At 42.7% G+C, this 24,783-nt stretch overlaps 1 protein-coding gene across 2 annotated transcripts in view; it reads right to left on the bottom strand.

Moving 5' to 3' along the window:
* RBPMS (RNA binding protein, mRNA processing factor) overlaps nt 1–24,783 on the bottom strand; it is a 653,722-nt gene that overhangs the window by 24,830 nt on the left and 604,109 nt on the right. The gene's annotated exons all lie outside the window — the stretch shown is intronic.

Genomic DNA, 24,783 nt, shown 5'->3' with positions numbered 1-24,783 from the left:
GGAGGGGTAAAAATGACTATTCCCACAACAATAGGGAAAGTGTTGGATAGCGGATGGGGAAACATTACTATTCCTACTCCAGTGAGAGCAACAGTAGGGAAAGTGTTGGATAGCGGAGGGGAAAAAAATACTTTTCCCACCCCAGTGAGTGCAACAGGAGAGAAAGTGTTGGATAGTGGATGGGTAAAAATTACTATTCCCAAAGAGAGCAACAGTAGGGAAAGTGTTGGATAGCGGAGGGGAAAAAAATACTATTCCCACTCCAGTGAGAGCAAAAGTAGGGAAAGTGTTGGATAGCGGAGGGGAAAAAATTACTATTCCCAATCCAAAGAATGCAACAGTAAGGAAAGTGTTAGATAGCGGGGAAGTAAAAATTACTACTCCCACTCCAAAGAGTGCAACAGTAGGGAAAGTGTTGGATAGGGGAAGGGTAAAAATGACTATTCCCACTCCAAAGAGTGCAACATTAGGGAAAGTGTTGGATAGTGGATGGGTACAAATTACTATTCCCACTCCAGTAAGAGCAACAGTAGGGAAAGTGGTGGAGAGCAGAGGGATAAAAACCACTATTCCCGCTCCAAAGAGTGCAACAGTAGGGAAAGTGCTGGATAGCGAAGGGGTAAAAATTACTATTCCCACTCCAAAGAGTGCAACAGTAGGGAAAGTGTTGGATAGCAGAGGGGTATAAATGACAATTCCCACTCCAGTGAGAGCAACAATAGGGAAAGTGTTGGATAGCGGAGGGGAAAACATTACTAGTCCTCCAGTGACAGCAACAGTAGGGAAAGTGTTGGATAGCGGAGGGGAAACAATTACTTTTCCCACTCCAGTGAGTGCAACAGTAGAGAAAGTGTTGGATAGTGGATGGGTAAAAATTACTATTCCCAAAGAGAGCAACAGTAGGGAAAGTGTTGGATAGCGGAGGAGTAAAAATTACTATGCCCACTCCAAAGAGTGCAACAGTAGGGGAAGTGTTTGATACCGCAGAGGTAAAAATTACTATTCCCACTCTAGTGAGTACAACAGTAGGGAAAGTGCTGGATAGCAGAGAGGTAAAAATAACTATTCCCACTCCGGTCAGTGCAACATTAGGGAAAGTGTTGGATAGCGAAGAGACAAAGATTACAATTCACACTCAAACAGTTAAAACAAAAATAAAAAAGATTAAAAATTATAAACAATCATAAAAATAAATAAACAATAATTAGAAATGAAAAACTAAATATATTAAATATATTAAAAGAAAAGAAAATATAATATTAATTATATATAAAATACGTACAAGTAATATATAATATAAAATAATAAATACATTCATAACAAATCTTTTAAACTAGAAAATATTTACAAACAAATAAATTAATATATACATAAATGTATTTCCTACCCTATAACACCACCTTTGACCAAGTAGGGGCCCTTTGCTTTGCGGAAGAAGAGGAGCCAGGTGCTGCAACTGTTGTTTGTTGCCTGCCATTGTTCGCTGCTCACGGCTTGACTGTTTTTGCCCCGCCGCCTGCGGCCAGCAGCCTGTGACCTGCTAGTGTCCCGCCACCTCCCGCCTGCCGCCTGGAGCCTCTCCACCTGTTGCTTCACTTCCACTGCCCCCAGGACCGGACCGCACCATGCCGCACCGCACTGCTCTATACTGGCCCCACGAGCGGGCGGGAGTGCCGGTGGTGGAGGTGAGAGCTGCGAGGGTGTGGGGGGCTGTGAACCGGGGCGCCGCTGGGGCCACGGAGCGGCTGTGTGCCTGACGTGTTTTGGCAGATCACCGCTGTCGGGGGTGCGGGGACAGCAGGATTTGCAGGCAAACATTTGGGAGGCCCGAGTTTTGGAGGGAACCACAGCCGGACCTACAGCCTCACCCCTACTGCCCTTGCAGGCTCACTGGGAGTTCTTGGCCGCTGTCGGCCTCAAGTTCACGTTTTTTTGTCTTACTGAGCCTGTGTGAGAGCAGAGCAGACATAGCAGGCAGTGAACGCCACCACAACAGCCGAGGAGGAAACACGCGGTCGCCGCTGTTGCTACCTCTGCGACCTACGACCCGCAGAATGTTGGCAGCTACCCTCCTGTACCTCCTGTACAGTCCAATCACCCGCAAGCTGCTCTGGCAAGGCACATGGTAGGCATCATAACGGAACGCGAATAAAGACAACCCTAGATGGTAAAACTAGCCTAAAGCTCCTTGAAAAACCCACATTGAGGTCCACATCAGAGTTGCGCAGCTCTTCACAAACTAATCTTGGTCACTGGTCGTATAGTGGTCGCATAGTGGCTGGAAAGCGAGAAAGTGGGAAAGTGGGTAACTTAACATAACAAACACAACCACAACCGAAAATCACAAGGAAACATGAGGTCTGGCAGAGAAAGAAAGACCCCAATAAATTCAAAAGCAACAAAAACAATAAAAAGAAAAAAAGAGATTGAGAGTGGGAGCAAGGTTGACGACCCTCTTGGCTTTGATCTAGACACTCAAAAAATAAAACGTGGAAAGCTCGAAGGAAAAAATGACACGCCGACAGCTATTGAGATCCCCCAACCTCCCTAAAGATCTCCCAACTTACAGCTTAACTCACAACAGCTCTCATAATACCTCTCCAAATTAGGGTAGGACACCACCTAAGGAACCGGAGTCAAAATTTGGGGTCAACTCGAGGCCAGGCTTGGTCGCACAAGGTCTAATAACAATAGAGGGGACCCCCCAGCGGATGAATCCATGCTCCTTCCAGCCCATGATATACACAAGATTTGCTTTTTTGAAAGATTCTGGCACAGTAATATTTTTTAAAACCGGCAAAATTAAAGGAATGCAAACCCCTCTGCAACCAAGAAGCTTCGACTTAACCTCACAACTCTTAATAAACCTCAAACAAATCAAACTGTTGTATTAATTCACTCAACTGAATCTCTGCAACCGAAAACGAACTGAATAATTAACAGTAACTTGAACATCATCTGCAAAACCAAGAAGCAAAAGAAAAAGTTGAAGTGACTAGTGGGTCAAACATAACAGCGGACCATGATAGTATCAGTCCCGAAGTCCAACATCGGTTCAATGTTAACGTCATTGATAATGAGCGAATACAAGAACTACAGGATGGCCCAGGGGCCACCCCGCTTACCGCACATAAACCCCACCAACTCTTTCAACCCCCCGAGGCCATAGCTAGAGGAAAATTAGAGGTAGTTACGCCAAATCACACCAGCAAGGGGGGGGGGGGCGGAAAACTGGAACAGTTTCTAAGACTAACCAGTTTTTCTCACATACAGAAGGCCCTCATCTCACTGCCACTCAAAGCTCAGCAGAACAACTGGGTTTGACTACCACGCTTGACTCAAGCTTCCATCAGGTGACTCAACATAACATAGTAGAGCAAGTAGAACAAAAAATAAAGGAACGTAATTTGCAAGCTACCAGTTCTTCCCCTCAACACTTGCCACTTACTCAACAGGGAGAAGCAACAACCTTGACAGCCGCCAGGAAATCTGTAGAAAGCACATCGCCAGGGCATAGTCAGGTGACTCTTCCAGATGACCACCATAACTCCAATGACGACATGTCCTTTCTAGCATCTCAAGAGTGGAAGGAATTAGTTGCCTCGTATATTCATGACCCTAAAACCTCAACAAACAGTTCGAGCACAGAGAGCAGTGCCAAACGCCAAACGACTAAAGACTCAATTTGGGCAACAATGCTAAGTACGATGCAATATTCAACTGAGGTTTTACAATATCAATCCCATAAAATGGACTTACAGCTCACAGTGCTTCAAACCCTAGCAGTCTTTACTTCGGGGATTGACAGGAAGCTATCCGACTTAAACGGACTAATAAAGAGAGGTCAAGAAGCGGTTTTCAATGATAAGTAATCACAGCAAGAATATACTTGTGCTCCAATAGTGGACAAACTATTTATGTTACCTTCACTACTAGGTGACTTATTATCTGTCATGAAATCAACAACTAAAACTCAGGATGCAGCAAGCAGGGATCCATCCACAGAGGGTGATATAAAATCAGAACCCCAATCCACTGAGACAACAACAACAAACAGGGATCATAACATAGGAGGGAGTGGGTCCCCGCAAAACTCCAAAGTGGAATCTCCAGATAAAGTGATATTACCTGAATTATCTGATAAAAACACACTAGTGAATACCTGTCGTATGAAAAAAAGGAAGGGGAGGAAAAAGAAAATAACCTTTCAGCTCCAACAACCGGCTAACCAGCTACTGCCACGATTACCTGTTACGAATGCCAGCATTAAAAATACCTTATGCTCCCCAGCTCCATCACTGGAAGAAGACACAAAGGTCACATTAATAACAATAAAATCGCCACAAACATCGCCAGGGGACTCGCACCCCCCCATCAAAAACCAATCAAACTAAAGCTTGGTCACATGTAACAACAAAAAGACGCCCTGTTAGTAAACTAACAATATGCTCAAAATCCCATAGCAATACCCAGGAGTTCATGCACCTGACACATGTGGCAGCTACGTCACCCCAAGTCTGTATTGCACCTACGGAAGATGACCAATGACACAATTGACACCAGGCAGTGGTCCGTAGGACACTCATAAAGAGCTCCAAAAACCACAAATGAAGATTCTCGAGCGTAGCACTGACGTACAAGACAAAATATGGAAACCACATGACCTACTGTCAACTTCTCAAAACAGTACTGATGGTAAATCAAACAGCTCTAACAACTCTAGGTCTTTTCTGCACACAGCCATTAACCAATCAAGGAAGAGGAGATAGACACCATTATTTTTTCCCCTCATTACAAGTTGCGAGGTCGAGCAAATATCCTAAACAGAGGGAACGTGCTACGGCTTCTGCAAACCATCCCAAACCTAGCTAATATCAACACCTCTGACCTACTCTCTATAGAGTTTGTGCCAAACATTGTGCCAAGCTCTGAAGCGACGAAAACCAGATGGAAAACGTCAGAGCTAGCAAGCAGAATCATACAAGAAAGAAACAGACTTCAAAGCGGGGGAATTACTTTGAAACCAGTATCAAAACCACCATATCCAGCACCATTTCTAATCACAGAAACGTACAGTCAAAATAGAAAGTCCACCTCAGTACTAAGGGAAGCAAAGGGGCTGTTCCCCATTGGAAGGTCAATCCCTCTTGACTGAACCTACACTAATGAGTAACTGGCAGAACATACAATGCACAATACTGTCAGCGCAACCAAATTGACATCGGATGCCCAGTTCATCAAATCCCCGACCGGCCTGCAACAAAATCAATATATGCATTTGGAATATCAGCGGCTTTACCTCCAAATCAAGAGATCAAGAGGTTTTAAACTACTTAAAAACCTTTGACATGATCCTGCTTCAGGAGACCTGGGAGGACAAACCCTTTGAGCTACAAGGTCATAGCTCTAGTTTTATCCCGGCTACCAAGGGATCTGGCTTCCGTCGCTGTTCGGGGGCCTACTGTTCCTATCCTCAATAACACAAATTGGTGAAATTCTTCCCCTAAAGATTCACATTGTTCCTCCAAGTTGAACTCAGGCTTAGTTAAGCTAATCCGTATCCATACTGTTCAGAAGGTAATAATCATAAATATCTATGTACACCCCAAACATAAATTTAAGACAGCCAAGGAGCTGATCAAAGAAGTAAAAAGAGTAATAGAAGAAGAGGACACGGACAACATCATCTTGGCTGGAGATTTTAAAATGCACCTCTAAGGGCGCGATCAGGACGATGACTCTTCACAAGATCTTACAGGTGCATGGGGAATTCCGACCCAAGGTTCCTCAAAAAAAGCCAAACCAGGAAGATGCTCGAATTACCTTCTTCCGGAACTAGAGCAACTAAACTTGAGAGCACTAAATGGTCGTCTCAAGGGGGACAATCCTCCAGCACCAACACACCACTCAGCCAAAGTATCGTCTCACTTAGACTTTACATTTGTGACTTTAACTCTGTTCAACAAAATAGCCTTTTTCCAAATAGGCAATAACAAATTCAGTGACCACATGCCACCACAAATGAAACTTCAAGCTAACTAAACTTTACTACTGGAGATCGATAAAACCATTGTCTCGGTAGAAACAACAAACCTCAAACGAATAAGGTGTAACTCAACAAACATAGAAGCAGTATCAACCACAGCCAAAGAACTACTCAATCAAGCACAGGACAACATAATCCATCCGCTGGAAAGCTGGGAGAAATTTGTTATGTCTCTCGGCGATAAAATCACAACCAAAAAGGGTCTGAAACAGAGGAACAGAACAGCCCTGCCAATGACGAATGTTAGGAGCCCAGTCTCAAAGAAACTGAAACAAACGATAAATTATGCTCTAAGGCAACTCTGAAATCACCGGGAAACCAGAGTCTGCAGCACTCCCTTTGCGAATCAAAGGCTTTTTTTAAGCGAAGAAGATGGAGCAGCAAAAGAATTAAGAGCAACTAACTTTGGGCTAATCTTCTTTTTGACGCAAAACAGAAAAACAGCGCAAAATTTTGGCAATCTGTTAACAGACTACAGCGGCCAGACCATCTCGGCATCAATGCCCATATCGTCGAAGCAGCCTGGGTAGACTTTCTTTTTAACCACTTTAACGAAACAGAGCAAAAAGCAGTCCCCCACACTCATCTGGGAATTGCAAGCTCTAGCAGGCCTGCAAAAGAAGTAACATATCAAAGCCCAGCACTTTCAGTGGAAAGAGTCAAACCGACAACAACGGTAGATGGAACCAACTTCTGCACAAAACCGCACACTCTGAACAAGGGACAGCACAACAGCCTTGTAGTACCGCAAATAAAGAAACAAATAGCAAGGGGCAGACAGGCGGGAGCACCTGGCTCCAACGGCATTCCGCCAATCTGTTCAAATACGACCCAGAATTTTGGAGCAACGCATTAGCACCAGTTTTTAAACATGCATCCAGAACGTCCTCAATTCCTGAGTCATTGAGTGGCTCAATCATAAGCTCAATCTATCAACAAGGTGAGAGGTCCGCACCAAAAAACTACCGCCTGATAGCCCTCAAAGACATTGAGGCTAAATATTATGCTGGGCTCATCTTAAACTGCCTAGCCACTTGGGCTTCCGAGAATCATATAATCCCGCCAACGCAAACAGGGTTCCGGAAAGGACAAGGTACAATAACAAACATAAAGGCACTGACCTTGCTCATGCATGCAGCTAAACAGGGAAAACACCCCCTGCTTCTCTGCTTCATAGACTTTACAGCTGCGTTTGACCATGTTGACCGAATAAAACTCTGGCAAAAACTGGAGGGCTGGGGGATACCTCCCCCTCTCCTAGATCAACTCAGGAATCTGCATACTAACACATGGGTCAGGATAAAGCTAGCCGCTGGTTCAAACATATTAAAAAAAATACCTACCTCAAAAGGGCTAAAACAAGGGTGCATCTAGCCCCACTGCTTTTTAACCTATTTTTAGCGGATCTCCCTGGGGATATGGACAGATGCACAGCCCATGCACTAAAACTAGGAAACTGTCAAACTTGTTATACGCCGATGATCTAGTTCTGATAAGCCGGACCCCTATTGGACTCCAGCATCTCCTGAACGCGACTCACAGATTTTCACAACAAAATGCATTAAAAATAAACTTCAATAAAACAAAAATAATGGCAGTAAATTACCATAAGAAGAAACACCCTAATTGGTTTCTCGATGGCCACCGTTTAGACCAAGCAGCAAACTATAAATACCTGGGGATAATATCTGTCATAGAGGATAAAAAAGCATTAGCCAAACGAGTTCACGGCTGGGTGGTACTGAACACATACAACGCCCTTAAACCCCAATCCTACTTGAAAACGGGAATAAAAATCACCACCAAGGAAACATTCCTAAAACTCCACATGGGGTCGGTCCCTTCAATCAGTTCCTACCTCCTTGGGAGAGAAGTGGAGGAGACCAGCTCTGCAGTTTTTGTGGTTGTGGTGTTGAGGATGTTATCCACGTTATATGCATCTGTAACAACCTAAGAGATATAAGGATAGCCTTGCTAAAACCAATGTTCAGACAGCATGGAGTTAGGTCCTGCAGAAAAGCGGTAATGCTGTGCTTTAATCCAGAGATAGTACAGCTAAACTGCTGGCTAACAATTTATTTTGATATAACCGCAAAAAGATTGAAAAACTCGCCCGTACTGGTTAAGACCTAATTTTCATCAGAACAGACACTGTTTGGAACAACCTTTGCAGATGTATAAGAGTATGGAGCAGAAGGTTTTAACAACTCAAGTTCACCCCTTATTGACTTTTTATATTCATTTATTTATTGTCGTAAAAAACGTTGGGTCTTTTAATAGGGTCTTTTATTGTATAAGAGCTAGATATTTTATTGTAAATGTATTAATGCATGCAATGGTTTTAATTAATCAAGCATAATAAAAATGTACCTACCTATAACACAACACCAATAACAAAAAAGTCAACATTTTTTATTAATTGTTTTAACAAAATTACCATAATTGATAATCAATGTAAAAAATATTACTAATTAAAAAAACTAATAAACAATAATTGACTACACACACTTTTACACTATGATATCAACGACACACACCTAAATTAAACTCTAAAATAATAAAACACAATTAAAACTGATTGATAAATTAAAAACTATTACTATTAACAACTAATAATAAAGTAATTAAAATGTATTTAATACCCACCCTTTACCCCTTTAAAAGTAAAACAAGCAAAAAAAAAACAATTAGCCAAAATACATATCAAATAATTAACATTAATTAACAACACAATATTAATTAATTAAATACAGATTACTTCCCACCCTTTACTCCTATAAACACCAAAACACACACCTAAAATTATTTACACAATTACCATAATTAATTACCAATTCATTAATTAAAATAATTAACATCTAATTATTAATCCATCAATTAAAAATAAATTACTTCCCACCCTCAACACCTAAAAACACCGAAACACACACCTAAAATTAATTACACAACTACCATAATTAGTTACCGATTAATTCATTAAAATTAATTAACAGCCAATTATTAATCCATCAATTACAAATAAATTACTTCCCACCCTTAACACCTATAAACATCACATCACACACCTAAAATTAATTACACAATTACCATAATTAATTAATTAAAATTGATTAACAGTCAATTAATAATCCATCAATTAAAAATAAGTTACTTCCGACACGCAACACCTATAAACACCCAAAAACACGCCTGAAATTAATTACACAATTACAATCATTAATTAGTAATTAATTTATTAAAATCAATTAACAGACTATTATTGATCCATCAATTACAAATAAATTACTTACCACCCACAACACCTATAAACACCACATCACACACCTTAAATTAATTACACAATTACCATAATTAAATAGCAATTAATTAATCTAAATTAACAACCAATTATTAATTAATTAATTAAGAATAAATTACTATACACATTTAACACCATAACATCTCAATTAAACCAAATATTAATAAATAAAAAATAATCAATACATTTAATATAATTAAATTACTTCCCACCCTATTCCCCTATAAACCCACAACCCGCTATGGAACTAGAAATGCAAAATTCAAATAAAATTTGTTTTAATACCTACTAAAAATTTAACACAAATATTTAAAATACAAACAATTCTTAAACAAAAAACATGCAACACATACATATAAAATATATACTAATATACAAAACATTAATAAACAAACGATATTTTTAACAACTATATTTTTGCAAACGATATTAAACACTTCAATATTTTTTAAATCGATATTACTTACCTTGAGTCGATATTCTTGACCACAATATTCTTGCTGTCGATATTTATAACCCACGATATTTGCAACTTGATATTTGTGCAACTCAATATTTTTGATTCGATATTTTGTCTCTCCACCAGTGGGGTGACGTAGACATTGAACAGGGTTGGAGATAACGAAGATCCCTGGGGTGCTCCACATGGTAGGGCGTAAGAATATGATTTATGCCCTCCCATCGCAATAGTTTGTTCCCTGGTTGCTAGGTACGATCTTAGTATCTCTGAGGTGCCACCTGTGATCCCCATTTCAGATAAGCGCTGAATGAGCACTTGATGGTTTACCGTACCGAATGCAGCTGAGAGGTCCAGCAAGATTAGTATTGCCTTCCCTCCATCTAGCTGGATGCAGATCTCCTCAGTGGCTGCAACGAGGGCTGATTCTGTGCTGTGTATAGGTCGAAATCCATGTTGTGCAGGGTCCATTTTGTCATTTGACTCCAGGAAGTACAGCAAATCTCCGTTAAGCGCTTTTTCAAAAATTTTAGAAGGAAACTGCAGACAGGAAATCGGCTGGTATTTTTTTTTACCTTTGTAGGGTCTTGGGAAGGTTTTTTCAGAATGAGCCGTACTAAGGATTCTTTCCAGATGTTTAGAAAGGATCCTGCACTCAAAATGTTATTTAAAAGAGGTGCTAAATGACCTGCTATGGTCCTAGGTACCATGGGGAGAACCGGACAGGGGTCCAATGGGGAACCAGACTTAGTAGACAAAATAAGTCTCTCCAATCTCTCAAGCGTGAGGTAATTGAACTTATCAAGACGAGCCATTATCTAGGCCACCTATCACGTCTGGGCTGTCCACAGCTTGATGGCTGGAGAACTAGTCAAATACACTTTTTACTTTGCTTTAAAGAAGCCTGCCAATTTATCCAAGAAATCTGTGTTGGGAGTGTTCTGTGTGCTTTCATCTAGTTCTGATGAAGCTGTGACTGTTTTAAAGAGCTCTCTGGCTGATTTTTTAGCCAAATTAATTTTCTCAGTAAAGAAGAGTGACTTTGGCGAGTTTATTGCCTCTTTTGTAATTTTCAATAGATTTTCTATTGTAGTCTTTTTCCACTGCCGAGTACTCTTTTCTACATATTCGTTCTTGGGCCCTACACTTTTTCATTTGTACATTCATTTAAAAATAGAATTACATCTTTTTCCTGGAAACTGTAGGTAGATGCAGCTCAGCTTACGCCCTGCCTGTGTTGTCAAGTTTTTGTAAGTGTCTGTATTATCATTTGGCCTGCTTGCTTGAATAGCGGTGTTAATCTGTCACTACTCTTTGTATTTATTTATTTATTTTATTTATTTATAAAGTTTTGTATAGCGCAAATAAGACCCTAGAGAGTATTAGAGCACTTCACATTATAGGGTAGGTAGGATACCATTGTAAAAAAAGACAATTGTTACATATATGGGAATAGCATGGTAAAACTGGAGTTCATGGTTGCATATCAATGTAGTGGTCATTCAGGGCAACTGTATAGTGAGCAGGTAAGTAAACAATAGTACCTAAAGTATCTTAGGACAGAAACTTGTTCATTAGTATTGTTTTCACTTCTTTTTTAAATGAAGTGGTAGATTAGATTTAACGGACATCTGGTGGCAAAGAGTTCCATATCTTCGGGGCGATGCCCAAGAAGGCTCTGTAGCTTATTCTCTTTTTGTGGAAAATCAGTGGTTCCAGGAGCAGTGAACTTGCACTTCGTGAAGGTCTGCATCCCCCTGATAACTCTAGCTTTTGTGCCAGATATATGGAGGTCTTGAAATGTAGGGCTTTATGCGTCATGCATGCAATCTTTAGCTGTATTCTTGCTTCGCACAGCAGCCAGTTTAAGGTTTTTAGTGCTGGGGATATGTGATCATTTCTTTTTGTACTGGTTATCAGTCTGGCCGCGGCATTAAGGGAGGCCCTCAGCGGGGCCAAATTGTATTTAGGAAGACCGCAAAGAGTGGAGCTTCCGTATTCTAGCCTCTGCAATACAACAGCTTGGACAGCCAACTTAAATTTGTTCCTGTGGTAGGAAGGGTTTGAGTTTCGTTAGTATACTCATCTGGTATTCAGCTCCCTTGGTGGCATTGCTGATATGATTCTGCATATTTAAGTGTTTGTCTAGTGTGATTTTAAGGGATTTCGCGGACTCAATAATGTGAGGAGAACAGTTGAAGACTGTTAGATGCTTCATCCAGAGGTTGATCTTCGGAGTGTGGTAAGGAGGAGCGATGAGGAGGAATTTAGTTTTGGAAGTGTTGAGCATGAGGTGGTTATCAGTGAGTCAGTTTTGAGTGTTCAGCAAGGTAGAGTTGAGTGAAATAACATCTTCTGGGGAGGAGATTTTTAGATACAATTGAGTGTCATCTGCATGCATGTGATAAAGAATGTTTGCAGAATTCAATGAATTTGCAAGTGGTTCCAGGAATAAGTTAAAGAGTAGGGGTGAAAGAGCTGACCCCTGTGGAACCTCATATTGATGGTGGATGGCTGAGATAGGGATTGAGTCACCTTGACTCTTTGGGATCTGTTGTGGAGGAATGAAGGAAACCATTGCAGTACAGGCCCTGATAAGCCCATCCTTTGTTCAAGAATGGAAAGTAAGCTATCGTGTTTAACAGTGTCGAAGGCAGACGATAAGTCAAGTAGAATCAGAAGACATTCATTTTGGTCAAGCATATTTAAAATGTCATCCATGATGCGATTGAGAGCAGATTCAGTGCTGTGACCTCGGCGAAAACCGGACTGATATTGATCCAAAGAGTTAGAATTTCTCAATGTGTATGCAGAGTTGAGTTTGTGTGCACTTTTCTAGTTTTGCCAGAGTGGGGATGTTGGAAATAGGGCGGAAGTTGTTAAGATCAGAGCTGTCTGCATGAAGTTTTTTTTAGAATGGGGATTACTTGCGTAATTTTTAGGCAGTCAGGGATAGTGCTTTGCGATAACGAGGCACTAACAATCTTTGACCATAAGGGGAGAATGGCAGCTTTTATTTCTTTGAAGATTGGAGGTGGTAGCGGGTCACTGAAGTGATTAGATAGGTTAGTCGCTAGAAGGATGTGGTAGATGTCACTTTCGCTGAGTAGCGAGAAGGTGTGCCAGGACGCATTGTTCATAGGGATATCTCCAAGGAGACTGAACTGATCAGGGCCCAGAGAGGCGAGTGGAGAAGCGATCCTTGTATATGGAAGAAAAGCCATCTTTGATTCTAGGTCTATTTCGATGCTTTATGTTTTCTCCACAACGAATGCGGCAAATTCCTCGCATGTAGGAATGCTGTCACCATGGTCTGGCCGATTAGGTGCATGGAGCGATTGTTGATTAACTATTTCAAAAAGTTTTTAGGCACTTGGTTCATTCTTTGAGCAAGTGGGTTATTCTGTCACTGCTCTTTGTAGCGCTTGGCTCATTCTTTGCATAAGCGGGCTAGTCTTTCAATGTTCTATGTAGATCTTGGTTCATTCTTCAATGCTCTTTGTAGCACTTGGTTAATTCTATGAACAAATGGGTTACTCTGCCACTATATTTGGTAGTGCTTAGTTGGTTCTTTGCGTAAGCACATTATTCTATCAGTTCTCTTTGTAGTGCGTTGTTCATTCTTTGTCCAAGAGGACAGTGCTTTGAGATTAAGTGCATGGCATATTTTGAGAGGTTTTGGTGACTATCACCAGTTGGTCTTACACAGAGCCCACTCAGATGTGCAGGGCCACAGCTTACCTATCCTGAGCTGACAGCACTCCGGTCCTCTGCCACAGCTTCTGGCACTCTTCTCAGAAATGTGCTGCTTAGCTCAAGTGCATCCATTCTTTGTCCGCCATGTCTCTTTTTAGTTCTGAAATAATAGGAATTGTTTTTTTGAAACTACAACTGTCAGCCAAGTTAATGTACCCACTGTCCTGTTTATTCTCTTATTTCAGACTTGAACAAAGTACAGTAGGATGTACTTCACGTCGTAACATGGTTTAACTGCTTGAAATATTACTTGTTTAAGCTTGAATTTAATTTTTTTTTTAAATCACCTGGCGCTTGCTCAACAAGCACCCTTATTGTGCCAGCCTTTTTCCTGCAGAATGAAGAAAATGACAAGAAGTGACTGTAAGAGTGTCCAATGTAGGTACAAGACACTTGAAGTGATGCCAGATTTTCTTGTCCTCCACATAAAAATTTACTTACTTTGATTTGAAAGACTACTTATGTAATTAGTCAGTGGTTAGGTTATCATTAAAATAAGGTGTGGATCCAGCCCATCTGGGCTTGATTTGGACATCCATCTCTACCCCAAATTTGTTTAAGATTTAGCAGTTCAACTGATGTTGCACTCCACTGCCTGATGTCCTCAGATGATATTTGGTTTCACAAGGAATTTTTAGGACAGGTTTGTAAGTGTGCTTGTGGACATCTTCCTCCTACAAACTTTATCTACTCAAATGACACATCGAACAGGATTGTCTTAAAGGCATGAGATAGAATTATTGCAGTAAGGGTCACAGGCAGGCTGTTTATTCAGTACTTTAGAATCACCTAGACTATGTATGCCCTGTTTTATGATTCAGAGCTGTAATATTGTCCTTTTCAACGAAAATATGAGCGACCCTAATGTCCACGTGAACAAGGGTATTAAGTGACCTTGGAACAAGTATTCACATGGAACTCATTTAAAGAAATTGTTTTAGTGACAGAATTTTCTGTGTGGACTGAATCTATACCAGTATTTAAATTCAAATATTTGACTTAATTTTCTTGTCTTGACTTAATCAATGTAGACATTAATTCAAAGTCAGCAACCAATATCTTGTGGTTTAATCCGAACCAAATGTTTTTTTTTTAAAGACAATTATACAGTCTTAACAGTCATAATGATATGAGTGATAGAAGATTTTCTGAGAGAGAAAAGCAAACCCCAAGTAAAAAAACACAAAACCCAACAAGTAGGAAAAGAGAGTGGTAAAGTTTGTGAACATCTGAGGTATATTGGTTAATAAAGACAGGCAATTATATTTGAAACAATGAAGGGCACAAAGGGATTTCTCAATGTGCCACCCACACAAAAATTCAATCTGTCTTTTTTGTGTGTTGATGGCGTTTCAACCCTATATCCATTATTAGGGTCTCATAAGGACTGTGGTAACCTGGGGGTGGCTGAAGGTTGAGGGTTCTGTCCTCTCCTTTGAGGACCACTATGGCTATGATGACACAGAAAAATCCTAGCCCAGGGTGAGAATACTGTTGGGCTGAGAAGGTGGCAAGGGTGGCCAATTCATGGAGGCAACATGTCATTTGCAATGCCACGATGGGTGGAAGATTTCTAAAGATGCCACAATCGGCTCCATTAGTTGTGACCTGTAATGGGACAGAGGCAGATCCCTCAATGCAACGCTCTTCCGAGCTGAGGATGGTCTTCAGATAAGCCTTATCTGGCTGTGGTCTGTAATGGAAGACAAGCCACCCGGACTGTGCAGCTATGCGATGCCATAATAATGTGATGCCATACACCCTCCAGTCATTGAATTAACCCCAAAGTCATACACTCTCCAGTTACTGAATAAAAGCCCACAGTCATACACCCTCCACTCACAGAATTAAACCCCAAAGTCATACACACTCCACTCACTGAATAAACCCCCAAAGTCACTGAATAAAACCTGCCACCCCATTCAGACTGACCAAGATTTCATCAGGGCGCATCTCGGTCACCAGTCTGTGATGCAAGCTGCAGAACTGCCTAAAAGGCACCACAGACCACAGACAGTCATACCAGACCAAGCAGACTGTGTGCTATACAGATAACACTATTGTATCAGAGCATACCTCCTCTGCACACATGTAGCATCTCATGAGGTCCCAACTGTCTCTCTCTGATGGACAACTTTCCTCACAGGTCTCAGTATGTTCCTTACCTGCCTCATGTTTAGAATCCCATAATCCATCCAGCACGAAAGAGTCTGACGCCCAAATCACACTGAAGGTTTCCACAGGTACAATCCACCCATGGATCCCAGGGCACCAACAGCATTTGTCTTCTCTGACACCTGCTTCAACTGAACCTTGCGGAAGACATCAGGGCTGTAGCCACATTACCACACCCAAGAGATGACAGCAGTGCTCCAGTTACAGACTGATTTGGGCCGATGCGGGCTGCGCTACTCGCCCAGGTGGTGTCACCAATCGAGAGGTGGGGGGAGGGGAGCGGTAGTGCAGGGCATGCCCACAGAGGGATTAAGAAGCTTTCAGGAGTTTTTAAAACTAGGGTGATCAGCACTGAGCACTGGTAAACTATGCCACATGGCATAGGCAGAGTTTTTGCAAAACTCCATGCTACAAACAGAGTGCGGAGTAGGCAAAACCCTGTGAACTCTGTTGCGGAGCAGAGTTTATCGCCCCAGTCTAAAAGTAACATAATTTAATGGTACTCAATGAACTGGTCATAAAACGATGCAAGACTGCACTGGCCTTGTGAGGATTAAACCTGTCAGATGGGCAAGACTCGATGTCAGTAGCAGGTGTTTAACTCATTGAGCTATCTTGCTAACACAGAGAGAATAGGTTCTTGCTAAAGCACTCGAGTATTACGGCAAATGCTGCAGGCTTGAAGTTAAAAGAGCACTAGGGGGGACCATTTAAACAATGTCGGAAAGGGGAGAGTATATTGTACTACTACAAAAAAAGATAAGATTAAGAATATCAGTTGGTAGTAAGAACAATGGGGCCGATTATGATGTAGGTTGGAGTGGCCTCCAACCGACATCTCTGCGGCTTCTGGACTGACCGACCTCGAGTCTGCGGTCTGAAACCGCAATTAGGATGCTACTTCCATTTCCCTATGGGAGCTGGTGGGAGTTTGTGTAAATCCCTACACCATGTGGCAGGCAACACGGTGCAGGGATATTCAGGGGGAACCATAGGTGCCCCCCAGGCCATCAACCGGAGACCGCAAAGGGAAGGGGGCACTGCTAGGGGCCCCCAAATTCACTTTCCGACAGGCTTTCCATGTCGGAAAGCCCAACATGGAAAGCCTGTTTGAAACCGACATCATAATCCCGACAGCAGAAACGCTGTCCGTTCGGGATTATGTGCGGTTTACAACTGGCCGACTGGCTCCTTGAGCCCGTCGGAAGCCAGTCAGTTTGACCGGCCGGTTTAAACTCTGATCGCCTTCTTTGTAATTAGGCGGTCGGAGTTTAAACCATGGATGTCGGCAGGTTAGAGGTTTTACGACTGACATCCAAATGAGGCCCTTTATGTTTTGTTAAAAAATATATAGAAACTACAATGCGTGTGATACTGCATATACATTATATGTGAATATGAAATGCTGTTTCCTAAACAACATTCTACCATTTATATCTGCCTAAAGAGATTATGGTGCTGCTTTACTGTGGAGTGGTCATATCATACTTGGTTTAGTGTGTGGACCCATGTGGTAATGAAAGTCATACCAAAATTCTCACAGATCATGTTTGAAGTGAACAATCTAGCATGGAGAAAGAAGGGCCAATAGCTGCAAGAATATTGCTATTTTGCACTTTTTAACATTTCGTAATTGTTTTTATGTTCCATAGTCTTGAAGTTTTAATGTGATTGAATTAATATTCCTGCAGAAATGATTTCGAAAAGTTACCACCTCGATGATAAAATAGTCCCTCAAAAAACCTTATCAATTTTTTGATAGTAAGTGATTAATCCACCTATTATGGCGATCTAAGTAAGTGGGACAAATTACTTGGATGTAATTTTACTTAGCGAAGGTGCACCTTTATTCCTCATTGTGGCTCTGGGAAGATAAGTGATGATGGTTAGGCATTTGTTAAAAAGCTGGTTGTATTTCACACCCGGTGATGGCTTTTTGTAACTAAATAGATGTACACTAGGGTACCAATGAAATGATCTAGATAGCTTTAACTGCTTCGTACTGTATGATCAAGCATTATTGTTTTATATGAGATATGTATTTGTGCTTTTAAGGTTTTTAACCAAAATAAAGCTATATTAACGTACTTACTTTACTACAGCAACAGCTTTTATAATGTCTCTACTGTACCTCTGTATCCAAACTATACAGCTCGTCTGTTGTTTGGTTTGAAATGACACAATCACATAACAACTAGCCCGCAATCCCTTCACCACCTCCCAGTAAAAGAAAGAGCAACATTAAAAACTCTGCATTGTGAACAAGGTACTTCATGGTCACTCACCAACCAACCATAGGCATCAGGTCCACCAACCAGTGCTATTGTCAACATGACCCTTCAGATACAAGATATATGGTGGTCAATCTGTCCATAGAGGCTCCTCCCTGTGAAACTCCTTACTTCTGCTTTGGAAACTAGCAAACAATGACCTTAAATCCAGAAGATCTTTAAAGACCCACCTCTTCACCTGGGTGATGCAGGCATTCTATCATCTCCATGGCAGCCATCTCTAGTTGAATCCAGAACTCCTGCCCCGTCAGATGCCTAAGGCCAATCTCGCCTTCACCACTCTTGCTCCCAGGACCCTAGCTGTTCTTCAAGACGTTGTCATCAGGATGGGGATAAGTTTGGCAGTGGGTATCTACAGGCACTTCCAACCCTAAAGCACCTGCACAGTATCAAAAATGAGACCCACGTCTTTGGCTAAGTCAGGAGTCTTGTCAGCTGAAACCTGCCTCGTTTTCACTCCCTTCATAAGTGAAATGGCGTAGTGGTCGCTGCTTATGAGCTGGTGTTGCTAGTGGTGACTTCTGTGACACTCGCAGCCACCTTTAGCATCCCTATGGACTGAAACTTTAGGGCATAAGGCACTCTGAGGTAGTGTACAGTTCACAGATTGCAAGGGTGTGCACTACTGCTGCTGGTTAACCGAAGCATGTCAGTGCTGGAGGCCTGAATGTTTACAGACTCAGATTTTTTTATTTTTATATTTTAATATCCTTCAAGACAAACGGGCATTTTGATGCAAACATTTTTTTGCCTGCTGATGAGCTATATGCATATGGGCAGTGAAGAAGCTGCATTGCACTAGTTGATTTGCAGGGTTAAAGTCGTGGCATTTGTTGGCTTGAGATGTTAGCTGCAATGTAGTTTAAAACAGGTAGTTCGGGAGGAGGAGCCAAGATGGCGACCGGGACGGCAGCGTAGACTCCCGGCTCCGTGAACCTCCGCATCCCGCACGGATATCCTGCATGAGATCCTCAGCCTGCGCTACGCGCTCGTATTCGTGAATGAGAGTGGCAACCGACCGTGTGACTCCGAAGTTTCTGGCGGCTGCACCGCCGGAGAAATGTGCCTTTGAAATTTGCGGCCCGTGCGGCCCTGGAGCCAGGACCTCGAGTGGACGCCTTGGCCGGGTGGCAGTTCAACAACAACGGCCTGTGGTGACTGGGTGGAGTCGGACCGCCGGAGCGGTGCACACCTCGGCCTACATTTCGCCGTGGTCGTTCTTACCGCTAAGCGTAGCGGACCGAGTGCATGCCCGGGGTGGCAATTCTGAGATTCTCCGGTGATTGCCCCTGCCCTTGACGGTGAGCTGCCCGGACGCCGCCCGTCACTCGCCCTGATTCTCGCGGGCTGCTCCCGGATTTTCGCGGGCGCTGGTCCGTGGTGGGGACGACGGTTGCCCGTGACCACACAACGGATAATTTTTGCCTGCCCCCGGAACCCTGTTTCCAGCGACGTGGACCTTGAGGCGCTTGTCCCTGGGTCCCGGTCCCAATACGGGTCGGGCCTACCCGGCGGCCATCTTGTTATGATGAAGCCTACTATCCTGTCCACCGGGTCACAGCAGGATTGGGAGTGTGTGTCTTTTGGGAGTGTGGCGGAGCGATCGCAGAGAGCTGTGCTGGGGTACGGCGACCTCCTCGAGGCTCTCGGTGCCCTTCATTCCACCTTGGTTCATGGCATCGGGGTCTTGGGGAGTAAGCTCGATGGTGTGGCATCAGCGTCGGGACAGTGGCGGCCTGCCTGTCCTCAGGTACACAGGGACTTCCCACACTGCACACAGGAGGACAATGCCGCGGCCACCCCTGAGATTAGTGAACAGCTGGAAACTCCGGACAGTATGCTTCCGTGTGATCGGCTGGTTGTGGGTCTGATCTGTTCCGGAGGTATTGGACCTGAGTGGGAGGTGGTGGCCTCGTCTCGTGCACGGCCTCTGGCGACCCAGGGAAAATTCAAGCAACAGTTGTCTACTTTGGCTGATTCCGACTTCCTGGACCTTGTGTGCAGTGCAGATCCTGGGGCAACACTGGGAAAGACGTCCCTCCATGATGCGGACTGTGTTGGTACTCAGAGACTTCCACCCCACCTGTGTGCGTCGCTTCCCGGTCGTTTTTGGACACTCCTTTACCTTGTACCATTGGACATGGCGCTGGGTCGAGGGATATGCATGTGCAGATTCGCAAAGAGCGGTCAAGGATAAGGCTGATCCTTCAGGGGTGGTCATCTAGTAGACGGGCGGTCTCAGGGGTTGAGTGCTCTCATGGCATAGCTATTGGTATAATTGGTGCATATTGCTCCCCATTTTTCTTTGGTATGGTCGATTTGGTGCTGTTTACTGTTTGCCTTGGGGAAAACTTACCGTGCGGGAGGGAGAAGCCGGGGGCATGTTTTGAAGGCCCTCCTCCAGTTTATTAATACTCTCTCTACCCCCCCGTCTGGTGGGGTTCTTTTCTTACTTCCTTTTCTCTGTTCTTCTATATTTCGGGTCTGGTTCCAGGGCGACAGGCACACTGCTGGGGGGGGGGGGGCGTACTCATCTGCAGAGGTGCAGGGTGGGGGGTTGGGGAAGGGGATTCTTTAGTCTTTACCCTTTTTTTTCCATGGCCTCCTTTTTCTTCTCTGATTCTTCTTTGTTTTTCTTTTCTGGGATCAGTGTGGTACAACTCCTTTGTTGTGAATCACTGCTTTTTCATGTGTGCCACAATTTCCGGAGTGCTTTCTGGGCTTCAGGGCATGGGACTGCAGGCGCAACTGGTCATGATACTTCTCTACATCCTGCACTTCCTGTTTTAGCGCCATTGACTCGATAGATTGCCGTTTATTGCTTGCGTTTGTTATTCTGCCTGCTATTTATCGCTGCTGGGAAATTGTTTGGCACCTGATCCTTTCGTCTTTCCCTATTATAAAATGAAAGCCTTCTTAATCCTGGGGTCCTACTTGCGCCATTCACTGGCCGAGAATATATTAGCATGGAGATTCTGCTCCCCAAGGTTCTGCCTGTGTCAACATTGGATCTCTGTTGCTTTGATTGCTTAGCGGCCGGCCCCGGGGGGTTGTAGGCCCATACTTGTTATTGGTTGAAATGCTAATAAAGGTTTTTCAAAAAAAACAAAAAAAAAAAAAAAACAGGTAGTTCTGGGGTGGACATGTGATGGTTGAATGTGCACTTGGCACGCCTTCTGGTTGGTTTAGTGCTTGAAGCTTTGAGTTTGTGTGGACCTATCAATGCATGATTGAATATTAGGTTAAGGTCGGGGGTAGGTTCACAAGTGGCTTCCTCGGTGAGTTGTCCGTCTTGGCCTGCGACCCTCCTGGTTAAGTATTGTCTGATGTATCTGGATGGAGAGATTTATGGGCTTGTGGTGTGGAATTGCTCTATCCAGTAGTTAGCAGCTTCCCTTAAAATAGCTCTTTGTCTTGGTCATGATACTGGCGCCTCCTGTGGCTGTGACGCAGGATTGCAATTGTAGCATTGCCCACTCCAGGTGCGTTGGACAGGTAGGTGGTCGCAGCCATTTGTACATGTTGTCGCTTAATCCGAAGGACGTTATAAGGGTGATGGTGCCACATGCATAATAATTTGTAAGCATGGTGGTTGCAGGGATCTGTGTTCATATGAATAGCTCTTTGATGAAAAACAGAATGACAAACCCAAATGAAGAACTGATAATGAAAAATGTCTCACTGTGTGATAGGTGTTGATAGTAATGATGAACCTGTGATAAAGACTACAATGATGAAAAAAGTACATCAAGCCTAACCTTATCCCTTCAATTTACCCTAAACTTTTCCTAACCCTAAATTCAACCCTTGCAAATTTGCAATTAATGTTCCATAGATATTTTAAAATATATCAAAAATCTACATTGTTTCCATGTTATTTTTTGTTTTAGAATTATTTAAAAGAAAGTCACATTATTTCATTATGTTTTGCTTATTTTAACATAGTTCCTGTGATTATTTTGACCCCTTCATGCCACTTTGTGCTGTATGTCCTCCCTCTTTTTATATGCCTCTTGTTGACAGACAGTGGTGGCTGTGCTGTCTTTGCCTTGTATGCCAGACCCGATTCTCTTTGGTGTGATACTCCTATGATTTTCTTTTTAAAATATTAGTTTATTGTTTGGAAAAGTGTATGTTTTTTAGACGGATGGGGATGAATTATAATTTGGCCTACATGTGGAATGCAACTTCACCTGGTTATAAAGAGAAGAGAGGGATTTTGAGCAGGAGATCCCATTTTAGCAATGAGGAATAGACATCATATTGACATCAATAGTTTCGGTCCTTTGGGTTTATGTGTCACACCTATAGACTGCATTTTGTTCTTTGCAGACCTGTCAACTCACACAGTGCCACCGTGTGCCACACAATTTCGGTTCCTTTCACACTGTCACCCGTTTGAGGAGCAGATATCACGCTGGGCGCAAAATGAGTTGGAAACCCCTGAGAGAGCTGGTTTCCACCTAATTGTTTGGAGGTTTAGCTCAGCAGATGCCCATTATGAGGGGTTAAACCTTCCCAGGACATCAGCGGTAGCCTCAAAAGCTTTAATTTTGGTTTTTGGGAGGTGTGGAGGCTTGTCCTGGGAGGGCGGGGGGTTGGGCTGTGGATTTAGAAGTGTCTCGGGCTGTGCTCGGCACTAAGGCCCGCCTCTTCATGACCACTTCCTCTCCTCACGTGGCAAAAAAATTCACATGTTGTCAGGTCTGGCTTTGTAATTTGTTCCTGTTCCTTTCTCACCTAGTGTGATCATCGCTGTTCAGTGATTCCCACATTGGCGTGTTGTGGATTAGCGTTCTCGTGGATGACATACCCATAAACACATGTTGGTGGGTGTGCAGTCGAGCCATCCTCGTTGGGATTTGTTTTGTTGTATGACATATGCATGGATATTTCATAGATTATGTCAATAGACTTTTGGCTCAATTTACACATACATATTTTGGACATGTGTTTCTACTTGACACAGTTTGGCTGGCCTACGATACAATTTCATGGCTGCCTCCATAATTTCGTAAGAGCAGAAATAATGTTTTTAACCGTTTCCTACCTTCAGTTTACTATTAATAAAATTAAAGGTATGACATTGCAGAAGAGTCATTCCTAAATTGACATATGATAAATTGCTGACACAGCAGTTAAACAATCACTTAAATTCTCTTAATAATTGGAAACATGTTGGTTGCTTCTCTTGGGCTTACTGCGGGTCAGCTTGCTGAGAAATAAGATAGATGCTTTTTAAGCTGTTGGAAACACTTCCAGTGACACGAATTTGATTATGTGGCAGGTCTTCTCTGTGATCTTATCTATGCCAAGATCATTGTTTTAGTCTGAGTAATATTTAGTCCATACAATAAGTATATCTTTATTGTGTGCGGTTAATTAAAACAATTACAAACAAGGAATGTAAAATAGGGAAAATTCCTGGCACAGATAGAAAGCGCACAGTTAAAAACAGTACGGCTAAGACTGATGTTCCAGTGCCATGCCATTTTTACATAAAAGTTACTAATAAAGAGGAGAACCTAACAAAAGCAATAAAACATCAATATATTAATCAGTGATCCTCAAAGTATGGCCCGTGGGCAGCATGCGGCCCTTCTGACCTTTACATTCTGCCCCCTGGTTAATACCAGCAATGGGCTGCTGTTTACTCAACTATTAATGAGCAAGCATTTATTTATAGGTTAACCAAAGTAAAAGAAAAGGTGTCCTGCACCATTAAACTTTAAGAGCACCTTCACTTTTGAAGACATCTTTCAGCAAAAGTGTATAAAATATGATAACGTCTCTTCAAAATTCAAAAAGTGTATTTCATTAACATTCGAACTTTTCACCTTAGTACTTCAGATCATATCAGTGCATTGGAAAGTATTTTTTAAAGTGATTTCATAAATGATTTTAGGAGCATTCATGCTTCTCCCCACCCTGACATTAATGTCAATAGTGAACTAAGAGGCAAGTCAGTTGTTTTGTACACCCTTTGGGTAGCCTGGGATGCTATTATACATAGCAATATAGTTTATTAAATCAAAGATAGGAGCAGGTTGTGCACAGTGCACATCCTGAAGTTATGCATTTTGAGGTTCTCCTATATGTTATAATGATGAAAAAGGAGAGAAAGTGAAATTAAACAACTGCCTAGGATCACACAATTTGGGCAAGTGGGGTTGCAGGGATTGATGCAGGTTTTCTGGTTTCACATTATGCAATTCAGTCACTAGATGTAGATGTTTCGCGACACTTACATCCACCTTACCACCCCCTGATCCCTCGTCCACCACCCTGCTAGCATCAATGCAGCCCTCGGTCACATCACAGACCAAACCTTTTGGCCCCGGGGAAAAAGTTTGCGAGTACCTATGAATTAAGTGTTGGGTGCTAGCAAACGAATTTGCCTAACGCAAGGGTCATTAAAATGTTTTTAATAAAGCACAGTCCACTGATTTACTAATGAGAAAAAGTCTTCGCTGTGGTCTTGTCTATGCCAATAACAGTGTTTTAGTCTTATTAATGTTTAATTCACATAAAAGGTCTCAGTTGTGGCTGCTTCAGGAGGCTGGGCTTGTTTATGTAGCAAGACGAGGTGCTGGGCAACTGCAAGGGCTCCCGGAGCCATATTTTCTTTTTATTACCTTCTATTAACCCCTTCGCCGCGGCACGAATTTTGCCGCGACGCTGGGGGGGGGTTCGGGGCGAGCGCGGCGCCTCTATGCTCGTGACGGAACCACTCATTCATGAGCCACGGGCGCGCTGTGCT

Source organism: Triturus cristatus, chromosome 2_2, assembly GCF_964204655.1.
Source record: "Triturus cristatus chromosome 2_2, aTriCri1.1, whole genome shotgun sequence".
NCBI classification, from domain to species: domain Eukaryota; kingdom Metazoa; phylum Chordata; class Amphibia; order Caudata; family Salamandridae; genus Triturus; species Triturus cristatus.
This window is presented reverse-complemented; position numbering and strand designations above follow the sequence as displayed.